We start from the raw sequence: 20,990 nt of genomic DNA on the forward strand, positions 1-20,990 counted from the left end.
GTATAATTTTTTCTCCAGCATAATGTAACTCTGTTGAATGCTTGAGGACTTTGAATGTTTGATAGATTCTGACTTATGCACTCATGCAACACTTATCTGTGCTGATGTGTTTGTGTGTGTGTGTTGTGTGTGTGTGTGTTGTGTTGTGTTCCACCTTTTTTGTGAGATGTTCAAACACAGTTTTATTTTTATACCTTTCTCTGCTGTCTTCCATTATGCCTCCACGGGCTGTCTCAGCAGATTCATCCTCTCCAGGGTATATGGAGACAGGATGCACTAAACTGCAGGATGCTTGTGTATCTGGGAACCATCAGTACTTACCTAGTGTGATAAAAAAACAATGCTCAGTGTCACATTATTTATGCCATAGTCCTTTCTGAACCAAGTATATGGGGAAATGTCTGGAGTTTGTTTCATGTGTGTTAGGCTCCTTTCGAGAATCCCATTAAGGTCCTACTGTGCATCACAGAGAAGAAAAGCCACGATGTGTTGCTTTCTGAGGGAGAAATGATTCCCATCGCGATAAGGTTGCAGATGAATGTTTTTTGCTTTCTAATTCAATATGCAGAAGAAGAAAGCTGAACACAGGGGAAGAAAGCTCCCACTGAAGCAGGCTAATCACATTGCTAAGTAACCTTCTGCAAAACAAGGCAAGTGTAATTCAATAAGAAATGACAGACCAACAAGAAAGACTGTATTAATATACTCTGCACAGAAAAGACAAAATATATGTTAAAAGTATATTCATACAGTACATTCCTTGTGTTCATATATATATATATGTGTTCCTTGTGTTCATTCCTTGTGTTCATATATATATATATATATATATATATATATATATATATATATATATATATATTAAAAAAAAATTATCTATGCCCACCCCTAAGATATATATATATATATATATATATATATATATATATATATATATATATATATATATATATATATATATATATATATATATCTTAGGGGTGGGCATAGATAATTTTTTTTTAATCTAGATTAATCTCACTGAAATCTTTAATCTGGCGCTCATTCAGAATATGCGTGCTACCCAAGTAATGACTAGAAGTCAGTGTTTGAGATAGGGTTTCTAACCATGCTTATGGGCCGGCAGCTAGTGACAATCCACTGAGCGAAGAGATTGGTCAACATGTCTGATAGAGCTGCGCTGACCTTGCCTCGGTTGCACTCAGAGTAGTTTGGCGGCGACTCTTCCCCTGGGCTGCATCAGTGCTTGACCCAGCGTCAGCAGCATTAGCAAACTGTGCAATTTGGTTAGGAATACACCCGAGCTAAACTATCAAGGTGAAAGTCATCATAGTTTGCTTACCTATTTTGACCCAGTTCCCAACCCAACTTTAAGAATAGATTAATGGCGATAATTTTTTATATCGCCCGATAAGAGTATCACATTATCGAACGCCGTTAACGCCGATAACGTCACTTAGGGTGACGTCGTTGGAATATGGCGCTAATATATACATACAAATTAATAACATTTTCTCCCACATTTTTAAATTCTTAATAAGACCTCACTAGTCTATTGCTATCTTCAATCGTAGACTGAAGACCCACCTGTTTAGGGTTCTTACCAGAACACTAACTCAGCTAATACCACTTGCCGTTGTTCTTAAATTGTATGTCTGTCTATGGTTATTTGTGCTTTTTGGCAAATGTCTAACTTGCAAAACACTATGTAATGATACTGTCTCCTGTAGTTTAGTAGTAGTCTGACTCAATGGTATCTTGAATTCTGGCCTATCCGTACTATTACCTAGGATGAATTCTGTGATCGGATGCACTTTTGTAAGTCGCTCTGGATAAGAGCGTCCGCTAAATGCCGTAAATGTAAACGTAAACACTACGTCACCCAGAAGACGTCGCGGACGGGCCGAGGCCCGCGCATGCGCGCTGGAGCCCTGCGCAGGACAGGACGGTGATGTCAACTCTCGTTCGGCTGCGTTCAACGCGGAGACGGACCGGCTGAGTCGCTCGCGTCCAGCGGAGAAACGCAGAACTTGAGAGATGATGAGAAGGTAGGCGCAGACATGCCGCCACACACCAGTGTACTGAAGTACGTGCGTTGGTATTATTGTCTCCATACATTGTAAACTGGTCGGTTTTACTCTGTACACATACATAAAGAGAATATACACGATACATGCTCGTACGCTGCTCCACTGGAACAGCCGGTAGTGGTTGTTGATGGTGTTTTCTACATTTATCCCCCCGTTTTCAAACATATTAGAAACTGTATTCATTGACGAACAACGTTAATTTTGAATAAGCAGTGAAACATTAGTAGCCTTCTCATAAGTTGCCAGTGTTGTCCGGCACGTAGTCCAGCAGTGGGCTGCAGTCGCCCCAGGCTCTGTAAGAGTTGTAGGAAGGACAAAGAGTCCGGATCTGTTCACACACCTATCTATCTGTTTTCTCCTAGCAACATAATGCACTGGTGTATCTGTTGTGTTCATTCACAAGCGATGATTAACCGTGCCGGTTACAACGGTGCATAAACGCGAACTAATAACGTACCGAGCAATATTGCCGATAATATTGGACAAGTGTTCGCCACATCAGTTACTTCATCTGTCTGTCAACGTCCCTTGCGTTTGTACAGAACATGAGTCAAGCCCAGTCCTGCTGTTTGATAAGTGGCTGAAGGAAGCGAGCCCACACCGCAAATGTCTCTCTGCTTTTGCACTGGGTCGGTTGCCATAACTCGAGACGCATGCGCTCGTTGCCGCTGGTCCTCGTATCTTTAACCATTTAGAGAGAGCGCGGCAGTTGTGTGAATGGAGGCTTCCGATCTATGGTTAATTTGGGCTGTGTTCGAAATAGTCTACTACATACTACTGGCGTACTGATCGAGCCCCAAATCAGTATGCCGTATGCAGTATGTGACCAAAATGAAAATTTCCAGTACGCGAAACATACCCGGATGACCTACTACTTCCTACTACGAGGACCAGTATGCAGTATCCAGTATATACTGAGTCCAGTATGCAGTATCCAGTATGTAGTAATCTATTTCGAACACAGCCTTGGGCTGAACGCTGTAACGCCCCTCTAGGAGCTGTAACGCCCCTCTAGGAGCTGTAACGCCCCCCTAGGAGCTGTAACGCAGTAGCTGATCCAGTGGGCCCTGTCCCGAACTGCGTTACCTGCGTCCCTCTGCTCCAAACACCACGGAAATGAAATTCGCACCACGGACGACTGGCTTTGTTTTTAACAGGTCATCCTAACCTGAATCGCATGCTGTATATCTCTCCCTCCTCGTGCATTTGAAACGTGACGTTGACATCACGTGGCCACTTTGCCACGCGCTCACTCCCTAATCTCTGCTCTTAAAAAGAATTTGTACATGTGAAGGTGGAATTACATTAAGCGCCAGCGTTCCAGTTCAGTTCCATATCTTATCAGCATTTCTTCACAATCATTTGATTTCTGATGGATAAGCATTGGTCGTAGCTCTTTCTAACAACCATGAAGGTACAACTTGCGTAAATTCTACCTTATCATCCACGCGCCTCACGAAGCACTTAGCCACGCAGACTGTGTGTGCTGGGATGAAACACCGTGGACCTGATCGCTACCATGCAGAGCCTGTGAGGTAGTCCAGTACTCCCACTGCTTTCGTTACTGTGGCGCACTGGTGGGAGGCTGTACCAGTGCCTGGCTTGTGCCAGCATTTAACCCCCCCCAGACATTCCTTCAGGCCAGCAGACCTGATGTCTCTCCTTTCTTCTTCAGCGAAATTCTCCCATTCTTTAATTAGACTGTGATAAGATGTGCCTACGTTGGACAGTGGTACGTTGGAGACACTTGGGAGCATGTTCAGAATATTATACCCTCCCGTGAGGATGCTGTTAACGATAAATATGAGGAGTCCGATTCTTTGACAAAAGAACATGCATGTGTGTATTGAAGGATATGAGACTACCTCGCTGACCCCATTTAACCCCTGCTTGGTGAGTTTTGGTGATCAGAGGTGGGTTGAGTTTGGTGCAGATGCTCTGTTGGGCTGACTGAACAGGTAAACGCTTCAGCGGGAAACGGTGAATTTGGTGAATGGTGAATGTTGCTATGGGTGACCACGTGGATCACTGTGTTTGTTGACACCTCTGAGTGGGACATGAGCAATAAGTTAATACGTTTCTGATGAAGTGTTAAGCTGTGATAACAGGAGCACCATCATCACAATGACACCACACACACACCAGTGTGTGGCCTTGCTTTGTAGCATGAAGTGTATCGTGTACACTGTCCTGCTCCTATTGAATTGACGTGCACTGATGCTTATGCACATGTCTCCGCTTCTGCTGACCTCCGTCTGCTGACCTCCGTCTGCAGACCTGCTGAAACCTGGGGATGACGTGGAGATCCTCTTCTGTACAACAAAGACCAACAACAACATTCAAATTGTAAATACGTGGGCTGCATGGACCGTCTGGGGTGGGGTGGGGGAAGGTTTTGGGTAGTGGGTGGGGGGGGGGGGGTGCTGGTGAGGGATTGTGGGTGGTTTTATTAATCAGGTGTTGTTACACTGACTTGCATTCAGTGTCGTCGCTCCAGTAGTTCGTGTTTGTGAAGGCGGGGGGCAGGGGGGCGGGGCGCTGCTGGGAGTGGTAATTGTTTCCGCTGGAGTGGGCTGGTCTGGGGTCAGCCGGAGCAAGCCCACCCTGGCAGCTGCCATGGTCTACTGCCTCGGTCTACAGCACTAGGGTCAGTGTTGGTGGCATGAGCAGTATGATTCATATACCATATGATCCAAGCACCATGGAGAACTGAAATGTGCTGAAATGTGTACTCCTTTTCTCTTCTACCCTCTCTCTTGGATTCACTCACTCACTCACTCACGTTTTCTCAGCTTCTTTCTCATGTGTATTTCTTTTTTAATGCACATTTCCCTCAGCGGCTTCACCTGCTTGATATGTGCACCTGTTTGAACCTCTGTCATCAAAATGCTCTTTGGCGCATTTCTAAATATGCTCATCAGTGTTTTCTCTCTCTAGTCCTGTCCCTTCATCTCTGAAATGATGAGCCTGGCAGAAAGCCGGGAAGTGTGTGGTGAGCAGGAAGCGCTGATGCTCTCGTGAGTGCCATCTCCTAGTAGAAGACTTCTCGCAGGATCTCACACCTGCAGGTTATGGTCCAATTATGGTCCAGTGCCGTTTTACTGAGTCGCAGTGTTCCTCGGGGGTTAACGCCGCCGTTCTCTGGAAGTGAATGAGGTACAATTGCAGTTTTTGTTTATTTTACAGCAAGACAATGTTTGACTTCTTTGGGATAAGGAGCTCTTTGCTTCAGGGGCTGTGAGGGACCGTGGCAGGGAAATATACTACAGCGGGAGGCAGGGATCTTTTGGGTCCTGCCAGGCCTTGTGTGATCAGGCCCCGCCCTGCCTGCCATGACAATGGGCCTGTGTGACCGATTGAATGTCCTATTCTCTGACTGGTGTGGTTCACTTAGACCAGACAATGGCTTCATTTAGCATCATTTATTTTCAGAAGGCCTGGTTGCCCCCAAACGGGCCCTGTTTTGCCCATACTTGCCCCACGGGAGTGCTGATCCAGCAACCGCCCCACACCTGACATTTACACGTCTGTGATCCGCCTTGTTGCCTGCAGACTTTCGCCCGATCGCGCCTTCCCTGTGTGCACGTTGTTTGCTTGTTTATGTTTTGCTCTGTGCTGTGTCCCTGCAGCGCTAAGACGATTACGTTATGGTCGCGTGACTTCTGATCTCACCTCGCTGGTTTCTCCCCCTCTGCCTTGTTTTCTCTCCTCGCTCTGTTTCTCAGTGGCTAAGAGAAACATGGCAGCTCTTCCCTCGGGCCCCTTGACCTTCCTTATTCCTCCGGGGTCAAGGGGCAGGTCATTCTCTGCTCATGTGTGAATAAGCACAGCTCCCATCATGTATGGAGGCTGTTGAGTTCTTTCTCTTTCTCATGCAGCTTCTGTAAGACGGTTCTTTGGGCTTGTCATTCAGGTCTGCGCCAGGGTTTTGGACAGGGAGGGAATATGCAGATGTACAAGGTGGGGAGGCCATTTTCACAACCCTTTGATTCTTTGGCTTTTACAGAAGTAATAATCAAAAATATCACACCAAACAAAAAATATGAGTGGTCCAGGAGGGCATGGAGCAGGAGTTTCTGATCCTGGACATATAGATTCACTGCTGTGACCACCTGCCTGGGTCCAGACGTCAGCTAATTGCAAAACTCCCCATGCACCCAAACAACTGAATTAGGGCAGAGACATATGAACCTGCGCAGATGATTGGAACTGCAGGATCAGTGTTGAGAACCACTGATGGCCAAGATCCCCAGCAGTTTATGAGCCTGTTTGTGTGGTTTTGGAGGGCGGGTGTCCGCCGTAATCGGAGCCGTGTGATGGAGCCGGTCGATGGTGGATGGGTGGATTCCTCCGGCTGTGGTAGACCCGATCCGATTTTAAGGAGTACAACGGCCAAAGAAAACGGAGGCATCGTCTTCCTCTCATAGCGTGGAGAGACGGCCTATTGTGCCTAGAGGGTTCCAGCACCGCCCGCCGAGGATGGAGGTCATAAAAGGGAGGGGCTGTGAGAGGGGGAGGAGCAAAAGAGCTTGTTTATTTCACAGGTATGTGTCTGGCCCCACCCACAGCCCACCAGCCCTGCAGTGTTGTAAAAAAGCTGATGTACCTTTTTGCTCTGAGAATTGACCACCAAGTGTGTGTCTCATGGGACAGGATGCAGCACGGATTTGAAAGGTAACATTTAACCCAGTTATTTTCCACTGTTATTTTCCAAGGCGTGTGTTGTTGTCTGCGAAGACGTGATTATTTGTTAAGTCACTTCTTTTGAATTTGCCACATCGCTTTAATGACGGGAATGAAGAAAAAAAAATTCCCTGTGCTCCAGATTCTGTTTTTGGCACAAAGACCCAAAGCACCGTGTTATTTTACACGTCATACCTGTCTGTCAGAACTCCTCAAAACACCTTCAATTATGCGTTCCACTGGGGGATGAGTGTGTGCCTGTACGACTGTCAGCATTAGCGATGAGTGAGCGTCTATCCAAAGGTCTGTATCCAGACACGGGGCAGAGGAGAGTCTCTTCTTCATGGGCTCTGCGATAGTGACCTGCTGGTTTTCGTGACTTGCATATTCAGGTGAGGCCTCTGAAAATGTCGGCAGCCTCGGGGACCAAGAGTGCTGAAGCGCTCTGTGGTGAAAGCACACACATGAGGATCGGGGAGGTGGAGGAGGGGGTGGAGGAGGGGGTGGAGGAGGGGTGGTGACTGCAGGGTGGAGCTCTTGCTCTGTCTGACTGGGGCAAAATCATTATTGAAAGCTCTTGCCCAAATTACAAGGGCAGCAGAGAAGTCCTGCAGGTGAAGAAATACTGGGATTCCTAAATGTTTGTGTCACGAACTGTCGTGATGGTGGGCAGGGAGTGCAGAGTGTGGGTACGGTGCAGAGGGAGGGTGTGTTTGGGGGCTCGGGGTTACGGGGTCAGAGAAGCTCTCGTAAATAGTCATTATCTCTTCCATAATGGCGAGGTTTTATTGGACCGAGTTAAAAAAAAAAGTGACCAGTGTGTTAAATCTTAAACGGATCACTCCCACTACCTCACTCTCAAGTTCCCTTTAAACCCTGGACGTGGTTTTAATTATGGGGTCTGCGGTCGTGTCCAATATAGTCTTGGTCTTCAGACAGTAGTATCAGTTGGATGTGATTCACTAAGAATATAGTATTAGTCCTACACCATTAGGGTGGGAAGGTCTGTTGAGTACGAATGACATACTTTAGAAATGACTCCATCTGTTCCAGTATCCATTTTGTCAGATTGTAGCCAAGTTTGACAGTGTGCTGTTTCTGAACCAATTATAGTGCTTGGAACCAATCAGATTGCAATCCAATCAGTTCCACAGTGAAAACGTAGCAGTTCCAGATGTTTCAGTAGAAGTTAGCTTGGGTGGAGTTGAGCCCAAGTTCAGTGACCTCACTTTAGCACGGAGTCCAGAGGGAATCCAGCTATCAGACCAAGCAGAACAAATAAAACAAAATAATACAAGCGAACATGTATGATTAATGCAGATTAGCAAAATATGTTGTACTTACTACATGTGAATTGGACAGAGACACACAGATGTTCATTGTTCATTCATAAAAATACATTTGCATTGGGACGAACATGGCGCAGGTTCCGTCAGTCTTGAAGCTTGCCTTGTCTGTTTGATCTTGTAGGGGCTTTGTTCTTGGAGGTTGGTTTGTCAGCAGACATGACACACCAGTTTGTGTGGATGTCTGCCATGTTATCCGGTCTCATGTGACCCCCTTTTCACCTTCCGAGCTTCGCAGTAAACCCGCAGGTCTGACGTGCAGAGTTCTTTATCCGTCTCCCAGCAGTTAATTTAGCCACAGAACTAGGTTACTTCGAACCTAGAATCTGGGCTGAGAAGAACTTCGCTGATGTGACCTTGAGCATGAGCACGTGAGATTCTATTTCTGTAAGAGGAGAGTGTTGGTTAGGTGCAGTGTGACGTGCAGTAGTGATGTACAGCCCTGCTTTGAAACCAGGCCCTCGCATTACAAAACAAAATTTGTAAGCCAGCCACACTTGCTAATTAAACAAGGACACTCACTGTTGTACTCAGCAGATTTTGTCAGGGTCAGGTGTGTCGTTTAGAGAGTGTACCCTGTTGCATACTGTGGTTATTTATATTACACTTCCACAGCAAACACAGTGTTGTACTTTCTTAATGAAACAGAGCCTTTGATTAGAATTGTGAGTTCTGTCTGTGTGCCAGACCGTCTTGCCCCTCCCTGCTGGTGCTGATGAGGCGTGTCCTGTTTTTCAGTAGTACCACCCCCATTTTTTCTCTTCTCTCCCTCCCAGTCTCTATGGATCCAGATTTACCTGGTAATGAAGCACATGCTCGTGTTGAAGCCGTGTGGTCCGTGAGGACCGCCTCGTGCCTTAAGCCCATCTGGGTCTGTGTTCAGACGTGACCCAAACCAAGTGTGGGTCTTCGTTTGGTTAAACAGGGGAGACGTGGCTTTGAGTGTGTGTGTGTGTGTGTGTCTGTGTGTGTGTGTTTGGGGTTTTGAGGTGATATATGTGTCTGTTAGTTTTGGGCTTTATGCTATTGTCATATTTCAGTGTCTGCTTAAAGGCCGAAAGGGAGATGGCTGGAATTTGTGAAAGAAACCAACAGAGAGGTGAAATCTTGTGATGAGAGATGCTGGACGTGTGCCAGCTCATCGCACGAGAACGCAACGTCCACGTTGTCATCCTAAATCCTGGCGTGAGGGGGCGAAGGGGCGAGGCCATGAGGTGGTGAAGGGGTGAGGTGGTGAGGTGGTGAGGCCATGAGGTGGTGAAGGGGTGAAGGGGCGAGGCCATGAGGGGGTGAAGGGGTGAAGGGGCGAGGCCATGAGGGGGTGAAGGGGTGAAGGGGTGAAGGGGCGAGGCCATGAGGGGGTGAAGGGGTGAAGGGGCGAGGCCATGAGGGGGTGAGGTGGTGAGGTGGTGAGGCCATGAGGGGGTGAAGGGGTGAAGGGGCGAGGCCATGAGGGGGTGAAGGGGCGAGGCCATGAGGTGGTGAAGGGGTGAAGGGGCGAGGCCATGAGGGGGTGAAGGGGTGAAGGGGCGAGGCCATGAGGTGGTGAAGGGGTGAAGGGGCGAGGCCATGAGGTGGTGAAGGGGTGAAGGGGCGAGGCCATGAGGGGGTGAAGGGGTGAAGGGGCGAGGCCATGAGGTGGTGAAGGGGTGAAGGGGCGAGGCCATGAGGTGGTGAAGGGGTGAAGGGGCGAGGCCATGAGGGGGTGAAGGGGTGAAGGGGCGAGGCCATGAGGGGGTGAAGGGGTGAAGGGGCGAGGCCATGAGGGGGTGAAGGGGTGAAGGGGTGAAGGGGCGAGGCCATGAGGGGGTGAAGGGGTGAAGGGGCGAGGCCATGAGGTGGTGAAGGGGTGAAGGGGCGAGGCCATGAGGTGGTGAAGGGGTGAAGGGGCGAGGCCATGAGGGGGTGAAGGGGTGAAGGGGCGAGGCCATGAAGGGGTGAAGGGGTGAAGGGGCGAGGCCATGAGGGGGTGAAGGGGTGAAGGGGCGAGGCCATGAGGGGGTGAAGGGGTGAAGGGGCGAGGCCATGAGGGGGTGAAGGGGTGAGGTGGTGAGGTGGCGAGGCCATGAGGTGGTGAAGGGGTGAGGTGGTGAGGCCATGAGGTGGTGAAGGGGTGAGGTGGTGAGGTGGTGAGGCCATGAGGTGGTGAAGGGGTGAGGTGGTGAGGCCATGAGGTGGTGAAGGGGTGAGGTGGTGAGGTGGTGAGGCCATGAGGTGGTGAAGGGGTGAGGTGGTGAGGTGGTGAGGCCATGAGGTGGTGAAGGGGTGAGGTGGTGAGGTGGTGAGGCCATGAGGTGGTGAAGGGGTGAGGTGGTGAGGTGGTGAGGCCATGAGGTGGTGAAGGGGTGAAGGGGCGAGGCCATGAGGTGGTGAAGGGGTGAAGGGGCGAGGCCATGAGGTGGCCGCCCGGCCTTGGCTCCGATGATCAGGTCAAGAAGGGATTATGGGTGCTACACCACAGCTTCATTTGTAGCCAGTTTAGTGCCTGCCGTGAGGTAAACAACAACGTTGCACAAACAAACAACTCCTGTTGTCCAGACATGCTGAGGCAGTCCAGACTCTCCCATTCTACTTTTGTTCCTGTAGCTAAATTTAGCACCTTAAACGAGCATAAGTGCCTTGGCCTTTGGTAAAGTGGTTCAAATTAAAGCATGAAGCTACATTTACCGTTTTTCTTTTCCTGGTAGTGTCTTTGTCATCAGGTTCAATAGTAAATTACACTTACAAAAAAGCATTAGACATTGTCAGGAGGAAAAAAAAACAATCCTGTTTTGTGAACAGTGATTTATTTGAAGTCATAAAGTCATGTTCAGCCTCACCCAAACGCAGCAGGTGCTTCTGGTCCCTGGCCGAACAACCACTAATTGCCGTACCTTGTGATAAGTGTGATTATTTAACACACTTTATTTTAAAAGTTTTCTATTTTATTTTGCTGAAAATAATTTTCATCATGCCTGCAAAACATCTTTTGAGCCACAGGTCAAAAAGAGCAAAATATGACTGCTTACGAATCTTGAGAGTTTTTGTCAGGCTTACTGGATCAGTTCCAGATTCATGGTCACCAAACAAAAGAAGCTGATGACTGTGTGTGATATGCAACAGCATCTGTTCATGTCACCTGTGTCTGGTTCTGGTTCTGAAGAGGTGCCTGCTACGGGTATGGTTCATGTTTTCTTTGACTTGATGATGTTCGGTCCTACAGGTTTTGAGGTGTGTGAGATGATTACGAGTCTTCTCTGTCTGGGTGAGTCAGCTGGTTTGTCTGGTGAGGCTGACAAGGTGTCACAGAGTGCACAGAGAGGAACTAACCCGCGGGCCTTTGACCATGGATGGCTAAGGAATCAACTTTGATTTTTTTAACTTGAGCTCCCCTAATGACAAATTCAGTTATTTCTGCCACTTGGGTGACCATCTATTGGACCAAAGCCCAGAGAAACTCCTTTACCGTCTTTAGCCTGAATAGTCGCTTGTAGATGATTTGGAAATGGATATGTTTGAACCTTAATGTGGATGAACTAGGGGAAATCCCAGCTGCTTAAACCCATGGATCTTATTCTGTAATCCGATGAGTCTGCGGCTCGTATGCGCGGCCACGGCTCTGAGCTTTTATCAGGTGCGTCAGCCCGCAAGGCGAGGCCAAGACTCTGGCTAAAGTGCCGTGACTGAGCTCCTGACAGGCTGTTCCCAGCAGCAAGAGCCCGTGCGACACGGATTGGCCCTGCCAGGCCTCCGTCATCAAAAAGAAACAGACCAAGCTCAACCAGAACTATTAACTCTAAATCCCACTAATCAGCAACAGTATCTCCAACAGCTGCAGTTTCCTCACGACACACTTTCAGCCTCCGTGTCCGTCACTCTTGTAAGTGGTGTAACCTTTTAGTTTTTAACCACACACCTAAAACTTTATTATCCTAATCGATCTGTTCTAACTTTAGACCTACAATGATCTCATTATTCCAGCTGATGTGAATTCTTAGTCTGCAATGGAATAACTGTCAAGTGTGTAGCTGTTGAGATAATGATGATGGGTTTTCCATAAATAGCAGCTTGGGTCAACATCATGTCTGGTTCTGCACATTGAGAGAAAGGCCCTGCATGTTTGTGCGCTGTAGAGCTGTGTGATTGTGCCTGGAGCAGAAGCACATGACTGTCTATCTTCTCCGCAGAGCTGGGGAAGGTCAGAACGGCTACAGTGGCTTCACGAGCATCCGTGATGTTTAACAGTAGAGACTGACACTCATGGTCTCCACTGACTCAGGGGTCTTTTGTTTCCATGTTGTTTCCCCGAGTTGCTTTGGTCTTATTTGCATCCCCTTATTCCATCATTCCATCGTCCATCTTCTGTTGTTTCATCCTTTTATTTCTCCCCCATAACGGTTTCTCTCTGTTGGTGTATTTGGCCGGTGTTCTAGGAGGCAGATTTTACAGTATTAATTACTGTTTTTATAACTCTGCATTTCTTTCAGCGTGGAAGTTGGAGGTGGAATGCATCGCTTTGTTCTGGATGGAGCTCCAGAGATCACGGTGCTCTAGAAGGGAAATTACAGGGCGGAGAGATGGGAATCCAGATGTGTGTGTGTGTGTGTGTGTGTGTGTGTGTGTGTGTGTGTGTGTGTGTGTGGTGGTTCTCACCGTGCCAGTACGACTCGTAAGCTGAGGTGTGTTAGGGTGAACACCTCTCTTGGTGTTTTGCTGTTTGGTGGACTCCTGCTGTAGTCTCTGTGGATGTCCCATTCTAAAACGAATTGCTCTTGTTTCCAGTAGGCTTAAGCGTGGATGTGTTGTATCCACGTGAGCTGGTAGTTTTAAACATGGGTTTGATTGGCTTTCACAAACAAAGAAGCTATTTGAGTGTTTGGTTATTATCATTGTGCCCTCGAAGCCGCACACATAAGTGCAGTATGTGCTTTGTCAGCAGTGCATGTCAATTCAGTACTGCAAGCACTCAAACGGATTAAGTAACAATGCAGTGCGTGTTTTGCCAGGGGCAGGAAAGGATCGCAGCTGTCCCGCAGTTTATCACTTCATCTTTTTCACAAAGGCTCAGGTGTTTACATTTACTCATCTAGCGTTTTTAGAAGCGTGAGGCCAGGTGCGGTGGCAGCGTGGCCCAGGCGGTGAACGCAGACACGCATCACATGGGACCCAGCCGCCGCACAGATGGGGGGGAGGCCCGTAGAAGCGCGAATAAGCGAACCGTCTGGCTCCGGGCTTCAGCTGTCGTGGAGCTGCTCCGCTGCGGGCATGTGCAGACGCTTTTCATCGGCCGACTCTCGGAGCAAGATAGCGATCTCGGCCTCCCGTTCCGACGGGTGCGTCTCCTCGTTCTGGTTCACGTCTGCCAGTCGCTACAAAAACAGTTGGAGAGTTGGTCACGTGACCGCCGCTACGTGGCGTGTTTTGGCGGCATCGCGCCTCTGGCGAGACCGGTGATGGTGACGATGATGGTGATGATGATGATGACGATGATGGTGATGGTGCTCTATGATCGGAACTTGAGGGTTTGGGAGATTCGTGCAGTTCCGCTGTACGTTCCTTCCTCTTTCGTACGACTGATTTCTTTTCTTTTCATTTTCTAGTACAGAATAGCACATGTGCTTCTGTCTAGTGGAGATAACATCGATCTCACCGTCTTCATTCATTTCCTAGTCACGGGCTGAACTTATCACGGTTTCAAACCAGATTTAATCTTGTTTTTGTGATCTTTTGAAGTTGAACCCGTAGAGCTGCCTTCATTTTCTGCCATTCATTGAGGTGGAGTCTTTACATCTGCGTTACTTCACCGTTTTACAATGGTGGCTGGCTTCAAGAGACATGTAACAACACGGCCATGAACAACCCTGCAAAACAGTTACTGCTGTTGTCAGTGAGATGCTGCATGTCTCGGGACGTACAAGCCCTACTGTGACCTCACCTCTCTGGGTTCTCAATCGCCAGTCACCCAGCTGATATTTACGGGAGTTATGATGATATGGCTGGATTTTTTATCTTGATGACTGTGCCGTCTTCAGCATGAGTCATGGGGGCATCATGCATTCATGTTGTGTGCTGGGGCGGATGTGTGGTCTCCAACGCCCAGGGGTGGGTGCGGATGGTGGGGTTGAGGGCGGGGCCTGCTGCGCCCTGGGTTGGAGGTGAACACTAGTACAGCTGTGCTCTCTTAAGGAGGGTGCATTTAAGCTGCTACGGTGCTAGCAAAGTCAAACACAAATTTATTTATATAGCGCTTTTCACAACACACGTTGTAACAAAGCAGCTTTACAATCGTATGGGTCCAGATCCCTAATGAGCAAGCCAAAGGCGACAATGGCGAGGAAAAACTCCCTAGATGGTGGGGATTGGGAAGAAACCTCGGGAGGACCAAGACTCAAAAGGGAACCCATCCTCCATTGGGCGGCCCGTTAACACAAGTCCGCTGGCAGTGCTTTACCTGGAAGATATGTGGTTTTGCATTTGAATTGATCTGTGCATATGTTGGCCTCCGTGAGACGTCATGTCATACAGCAGCCATTTTTGAGCCTTAGAACCTGTTGACGTCACCGTTTTCCTGTAATTGTGCAATTATGTGTCTGCTTGCCTACAGTGCAGCTATGGACAGGGTGAATACTTGGTTTGCCAGTTGATTGGCAGGTGTAACAGTAAATCTTGACGACTCAACACCCCTGGGGGCCCTATGAGCACGTTGGTGGGAGGGGCCTTCCTGTTCAAGCTGGGAGATGGGGGGGGGGGGGGGGGGGAGTGAAAACAAGTGGTCTGCGACTGCCATGCTGCCGCTGTCTTTTCTCTCTTACTGTGCTGGTGCAGTTGTGAGCAGAGAGGAGCTTCACGCTGCATTACACACCCAGAGCCAGGTGGCCTCTGGCTACGCGCTAACAGCCCGGGGAGCTGGAGTCACTGTGAAGCAGCAGGTCCGCTCGACCTTCTCCCGGCGTGGATCACCGGCAGACAGCACGTCGGCCATGATCCGGCAGGAGAGAGCAGCGCCTGAGTGGGGGAAACTGTGTGCTGCTAAAGGAGAAACAGCAGTTGGGTCAGGTTAAGTGCTCGAGTGTCTGGAAGCACATGAGCTTCGAGCTGCCAAGCTGAGGGACACTTTGGACAAGCTTTGTGCTTGTTTAGACTGCAGCCGGAGGTGCACTGAAAGAGTGGTGACAGACTCTGTCTCTCTCTCTCTCTCTCTCTCCCTCCCACTGAGCTGTGAACACGGCAACAGAACGTATGAGACTGAGAGCAAAAATCAGGGGCAGGGAAGGAGGGGTAGGCAGTGGGAGGCAGCTTCTTTCAGCCTGCGTCCAATCAGGACCCTGGGATCTTGTAAAGGGGCGCGGCCTGTGCAGAGTAACATCTGTGCGCGTGTCCTCGGAGAGAGGGGGCGGGGGCGGGGGCGGGGCGGATGGAAGGGTGTTGGAGGCAGTCCGTGGGCTGGCAGCAGGACGAGGCAGCGTGCCGGTATCCTGAGCAACACTGCGCTTCTCCTCCCGCCGTCGTTCGGGGGCTGCAGCTTGACGCTTCCAGAAACGCTGGGGAGCTGCGTTATTTTTGTGGCTGGAGTGAGCAGCGTTCCGCCGGCGTTTGGTCCGTGCGTGTCGGAGGACGGTGTCGTGTTCTCGCCTGGCTGAGGCGCCGGTCATGTTGACGCTGGAGGGGCGCGCACTGCAGAGGAGAGGGAGGTAAGAGCGGCCAGGGTGAAGGGTGGATCGGCAGCACGGGGGTTCGGCCCTGCGGCTCCCGGTCAACCGACGGCTGCCGTTTGGAATGTGCGACGCCTCCGTGCTGTTTTTATTTTGTGGGGGCAGCTGGGTTTGATTGGCTTTTAACCCGCGAGTGCCTTGGGCGTGTGTTGAGGTGTCTGCAGTAAGGACTTGGTGGTCTATAGGAAGAGCTTGAATTGGCTGATCTGTGCTTTCTTAGTCTCAGTAATGAAAACTGGCAATGTGGACCTGATGAGGTTACAAACACACCCCTCCTCCCCTGATATGAGCTGTGTATTAGCTCCCTAGAGAGGTGTATGTGTGTGTGTGTGTGTGTGTGTGTGTGTGTGTGTGTGTGTGTGGGGGGGGGGGGGGGGGGGACTAGGAGAGATAAGGAGGTCAATAAGGAGAGACCTTGAGACCTTGAAAATGGATTGACCTCTTTATACCACAGGCTATTATCATCTTTCGTCTGTTTTTTCATGTTCTCTCTCTCTCTCTCAGATGGGGTGTCTCACGGTTCTCATCTCACCATTCCTGTCACTCTTCCGTCACACTCCGTTTGTACATCTTCAGTTTCATTTTTTGCTATTTGAGTTGTACATTTTACTTGGGTTAATAATGCCATTCATTACTTTGCCATTCATCGCTTCATTACTTGGATCGGGGCCAATCAATTGGTCAGGTGCGCACATTTACAAAGGCGAAGTCTCCTTTGACGGCTCTTTACCCGTAACCTCAATTTCAGTGTTCACTGTTTTATCGGGTAATTAGCGGTTATGAGAAGAAAGCTCAACAGACCGGTCACACACCCCACAGGCCTCCAGCCGTGTTGCTGCCGTTTGTCAGAGGGCGTGGTGTTTGTCAGAGGGCGTGGTGTTTGTCAGAGGGCGTGGTGTTTGTCAGGGGGTGTGGTGTTTGTTAGAGGGTGTGGTGTTTGTTAGAGGGTGTGGTGTTTGTTAGAGGGTGTGGTGTTTGTCAGGGGTTGTGGTGTTTGTCAGGGGGTGTGGTGTTTGTCAGGGGGTGTGGTGTTTGTCAGGGGGTGGTGTTTGTCAGGGGGTGTGGTGTGGTGTTTGTCAGGGGGTGTGGTGTGGTGTTTGTCAGGGGGTGTGGTGTGGTGTTTGTCAGGGGGTGTGGTGTTTGTCAGGGGGCGTGGCTTCCTTGAAGGTTAAAGGCGATTCTGACTACTGCTCACTGGCAGCTGCAGGCAGTCAGCATGTGTGAAGGAAGGACTCCACTGTAGCTGATGCACAGAAAGGTTGGGCAATTTCATTTTATGGTGATCTGCGGATTAAAGGGGGAGGGGGGAGGGTAAAACACCGGTGGGTGAAGCAAGCAATGGTTGCTATGGCAACTGAGGCAGGGATGGCCGGATTCTTCAGTGCAGCATTCTAAAGGTGGAGTCTCCACGGGCGTGTGCACGCTGCTCTGGTCCTGTGGTAGTTACGCTCACTGCCACGGTGACACTGCGGTGCTAACCGATGAAGGCAGCAGTGATGAGGTGGAGGGCCCTTTTAGTTTGATACTGCTGATTTTCCCAGCGCATATACAGACTCCTGCTTGTCTTTGAGGGACGGAGAAGGTGACCTAAACCCTGTTGTGTTTGCTGTAAGCCGCCCCTGGCCTGTCCGTAGTGTATCGATATCGCAGGCAGTGTAAAATAAGTATGTCAGCGATTGCTCTTTAGAATTGTATTTACACTCAGTCATTGCACATGGATTTCAAAGAAACTTCTTGTGTGTCAAGACCTGTTTGTGTGTTCTAAAAGTTTTCATTCAGCAGCATGATTAAGTGATTTAATTAGCCAACGGTTTTGCCTTTGTCTAGCAGTAATTGTGCTTGTAGCTATTCTGACCTTGCTTTCCTGTGGTGTTGGCGTGTGTGGAAGCTCGGGGGTGTTTGGGCGGGTCGGGGGGAGGATACGCGTGGCTTGCGCAAACGTGGTGTTTGGGGGGGATGGGGTCTCATTGTCTGCAGAACATGTTTGACGAGCCATCTGTGTGGAGGAACCACTCCTCCATCATCCCCCTCCATCACCCCCCCTCCCGTGTTTCCCTCAAACGTAGCGGAGGACTGAAGGGAGTGTGGAATTTGAACTCCCGTGCGGGTTCACTCCAGGCCCGGTTGTGTTTGGACCGGGCAGCGGCCCGTGTTGTGCTGCCTTTGCTGGTCAGCCGCCTGGTCCGTGGGGTTATTCTAACACGACCGGGGCACCCCGTGGCTAGCTCTCAGACCACCTCCGCCCTTGTGATTAATGAAAGGCTTTAATCATAACGGCTCCGTTACTCAACACCTCTTATAAAGCAGAGACTGTATCTCGTTGTGTAGACGCGTCTGCCGGTCCCCATGCTGGGCGGAGCTACTAATGGCTCCCCGGTGGCCCTCCGTGGACTGTTGACTCAGGGACGTTATTTTAGGCCTGCCCAGTGTCAGAAGGCTTTTATCAGTGTGTGAAATGGCGTGTTTGTGAATTAGGGGCTGCGGTACGTGACACTTGGAAGGTGAGCTCTGAGGCCTGCCTGCTCTCACGTCGGTGTCCCTGTAATCAGAGACTTGTCTGAGCTTCTAGAAGCATCTATAGTACGCACCGGCTTTATGACCTAAACTCTTATCTCTGTTATCTCTGCATCCACGTGCATGTGCTTGCACAGGTCCTCAGTGTGCTCATATATGTGTGCGTGTGTGTGCATGACTATGAAGGTTTCTGCATACAGCTGGTGGTCACACCAGATAGTAACATGCTTTCTGCACTGCTGTCTTCTCTGCCAAGGTCTCGGTCACTAAGCAGTCGTGAAATTTAAGCAGTGCAGCAGTGTAATGTAAATTCTTTGCCATGAAGACACTACAGTTTGGAGATACTGTAAATAATAATAGCATTAGTTTTCAGTTCATTCATTTATTTATAGTACTATAGGAAATGAATCTACTGGGTACTTCTAAGAATGATCTGATACATATGAAAATATACATCTGTGTGTCTGCACCTCATCCACTGCTGGTTTTTCATGTTCCTGTGATGAGCCAGCAGACACACATGGTCAGATCCTGAAGTTCTCCAGGTACCCGTGGGACAGGTGAGGGCCTTCAGGTGCCGTGCCTGCTACGGTGGCCCTCGGAGGACATGGGTGTCTGGGTCTTCCCCTCTGTTGACTCACTCCACGCCACACAAATGACTTTTCATCCATTTCCTCACACATCATCTTCAGCTTCTCGCCTTTCTTCGACTGCCATGGGCATCCCGTCCTCATCCTGGACGTTTGACTCGGGTCCAGTCTGACAGCTTTACCTTTTACTGGGGCTTTTATTTTTTTTGCCCAGAGCAAAAAAAAAAGCTGAGTCATGATTAAGTGGTCGAGAGTGCTGTCATGACGGGGGGGGGGGTAATGACGGCACCTGCTGTCATGACAGGACCCGTGACTCATGGATCTACTCACATCCTCTCCTTCCTGTGCACCTTCCTCTGGGGAATCTCTCCTTTCAGCACTGAGTGAATTTCAAGTGTATTCAATTCAGTGCCGTCGGTGGCCGGTGTCTTTCGGGGACGAGCTGTTCAGGAAGGGGAAGCGAACGGGGAAGCTGGGAGTGTAAAGAGTGCTGGAGGTGCAGGATGGAGCGTCCTAGCGAGCCAGAGTCTCTCCGCTGTCGGGGCGGATCATGTCGTGTCTGAGCGTGTCAGCATCGACGCTGGAGACCGCGGTCCGCATCGCTGGTGCGCTGGCTTACGTGTCTTCTGTCTCCTACACGACCCGACGCACCAGGAGGGCAGAGCGACTTTATCTCCAGCTCACACGCTAAGCATCAGCCCGATGGTGTAGCTCCGCCCGTTTAGAATGACATGTCTGATGTTACAACAACAGAAAGATTGAGTTACATCCCATAATGCAATAGGTATGTGGAACACGGTGAAAGTAGAGGTTTGGTTAGATCAATTATTCATTTAAAGGCACATTTTTTTTTTTCTTTTAAATTTTAATCTGCCATGCACATGCAAATCAGGAGTGCATATTTAATGTGGGCTGGGATTCCTCACTGTTGTTGAAAGCTTTGAATATTCAAATGGCGATAAGAGATGGTGCACACGACCCTTAGTGGATATGTACAAGAGAGAGGAAGGTGGTGCGGGGTACACGTTGGGTCTGTAAGTGTACACTCTCAGTCCAAATGGAAACAGAACAATTCACCTTTGTGTCAGCCTAGGCAGATGATGATCAATCTCTAACAGAGAAGTGTAGTGTACACTGACCGTGCTGTAGTAATGGTGTAGTAGGGGTTGAGGGCTCTGTGGTAGAAGCCTGTGCTGTGTGTGTGGAATGTGTTGAAGCACACCCTCGGGGAGGGGGGGGGGGGTGAGCGACGTGCCAGGGGATTGGGGGGGGGGGGGGGGGATTAACAGAGTTACTGTACCAGAATGAAAACCGAGTGATGTTTCACACTGCTCCCCGCAGGAGGCTGAACCCCCCCCCTCCCTCTCGCCCTCTGGTCCTGTGCCCCGCCCCAGTGGGGGAGTGGGGGCAGGGACTGAAATCATCTGAGGGTTTAAAAAAAATATTTTCTACAGGCTTTCAAGTGTACGCACATATCATTAAAGTCACTGAACCTCAGTGAGGAAAATAAGTTATTTATTTTTTACTTATTGATTTTTAAAAATCCAGTGCTGTTAGTCTGTGCTGTGAGCGCGTCTTGATGTGTATTTCCACACTGGCTGGTTGTTTTTGTTTTGGTCTGTGTTGTGTCTGTACACACGTGGGGGAGGGTAGCAGGTAGTGTCTGTAACACTTGTACATTTGAGTAAGAGCAACGTGCCCCCATGTTAGTTTGGTTTGGAGCGTTTCAGTCGAGGGTGTACACCTATCCCATTTAGACGTGCTGGGCGCTTACGTTTTCAGGAGTCAGAAGGTTTCAAATTCTGGTCCTGAGGGACCCAAGCACTGCACAAGAATTTTTTTTTTTGAGTCCTGTTGTTATAACCCTGATTTAACTTGGAAAGTGCTTGGTTATCAGTTACAGGGAGTTTAATCTAGTGCATTCTGTGAGAACTACTGTCGATCTGTATCATACAGAAGTCAGGACTGACATTTTGGGCGTTTGTGTTGTGAATAATCTTTTCGGTGTGGCCTCGCTCTCCTCTGTCATGGCTACGCCACCCACATGTAAGTGTGTGCATGAGCCCTTATTCTACT

At 49.3% G+C, this 20,990-nt stretch overlaps 1 protein-coding gene across 4 annotated transcripts in view; it reads left to right on the forward strand.

Annotated features, from left to right (window-relative positions):
• Positions 1 to 1,906: 1,906 nt before the first annotated feature.
• The window catches only part of daam1b (dishevelled associated activator of morphogenesis 1b), a 53,994-nt gene continuing 34,910 nt past the window's right edge, over positions 1,907 to 20,990 (forward strand). For 3 of the 4 annotated variants that reach the window (XR_013133168.1, XM_077016855.1, XM_077016857.1), the window contains exon 1: positions 15,539 to 15,789. The gene's annotated coding sequence lies outside the window, so the exon portion shown is untranslated. Of the gene's footprint in view, positions 2,049 to 15,538; positions 15,790 to 20,990 lie in introns of those variants that run through there. The other variant, XM_077016856.1, reaches the window with a different exon arrangement.

Source organism: Brachyhypopomus gauderio, chromosome 9 (genome assembly GCF_052324685.1).
Source record: "Brachyhypopomus gauderio isolate BG-103 chromosome 9, BGAUD_0.2, whole genome shotgun sequence".
NCBI classification, from domain to species: domain Eukaryota; kingdom Metazoa; phylum Chordata; class Actinopteri; order Gymnotiformes; family Hypopomidae; genus Brachyhypopomus; species Brachyhypopomus gauderio.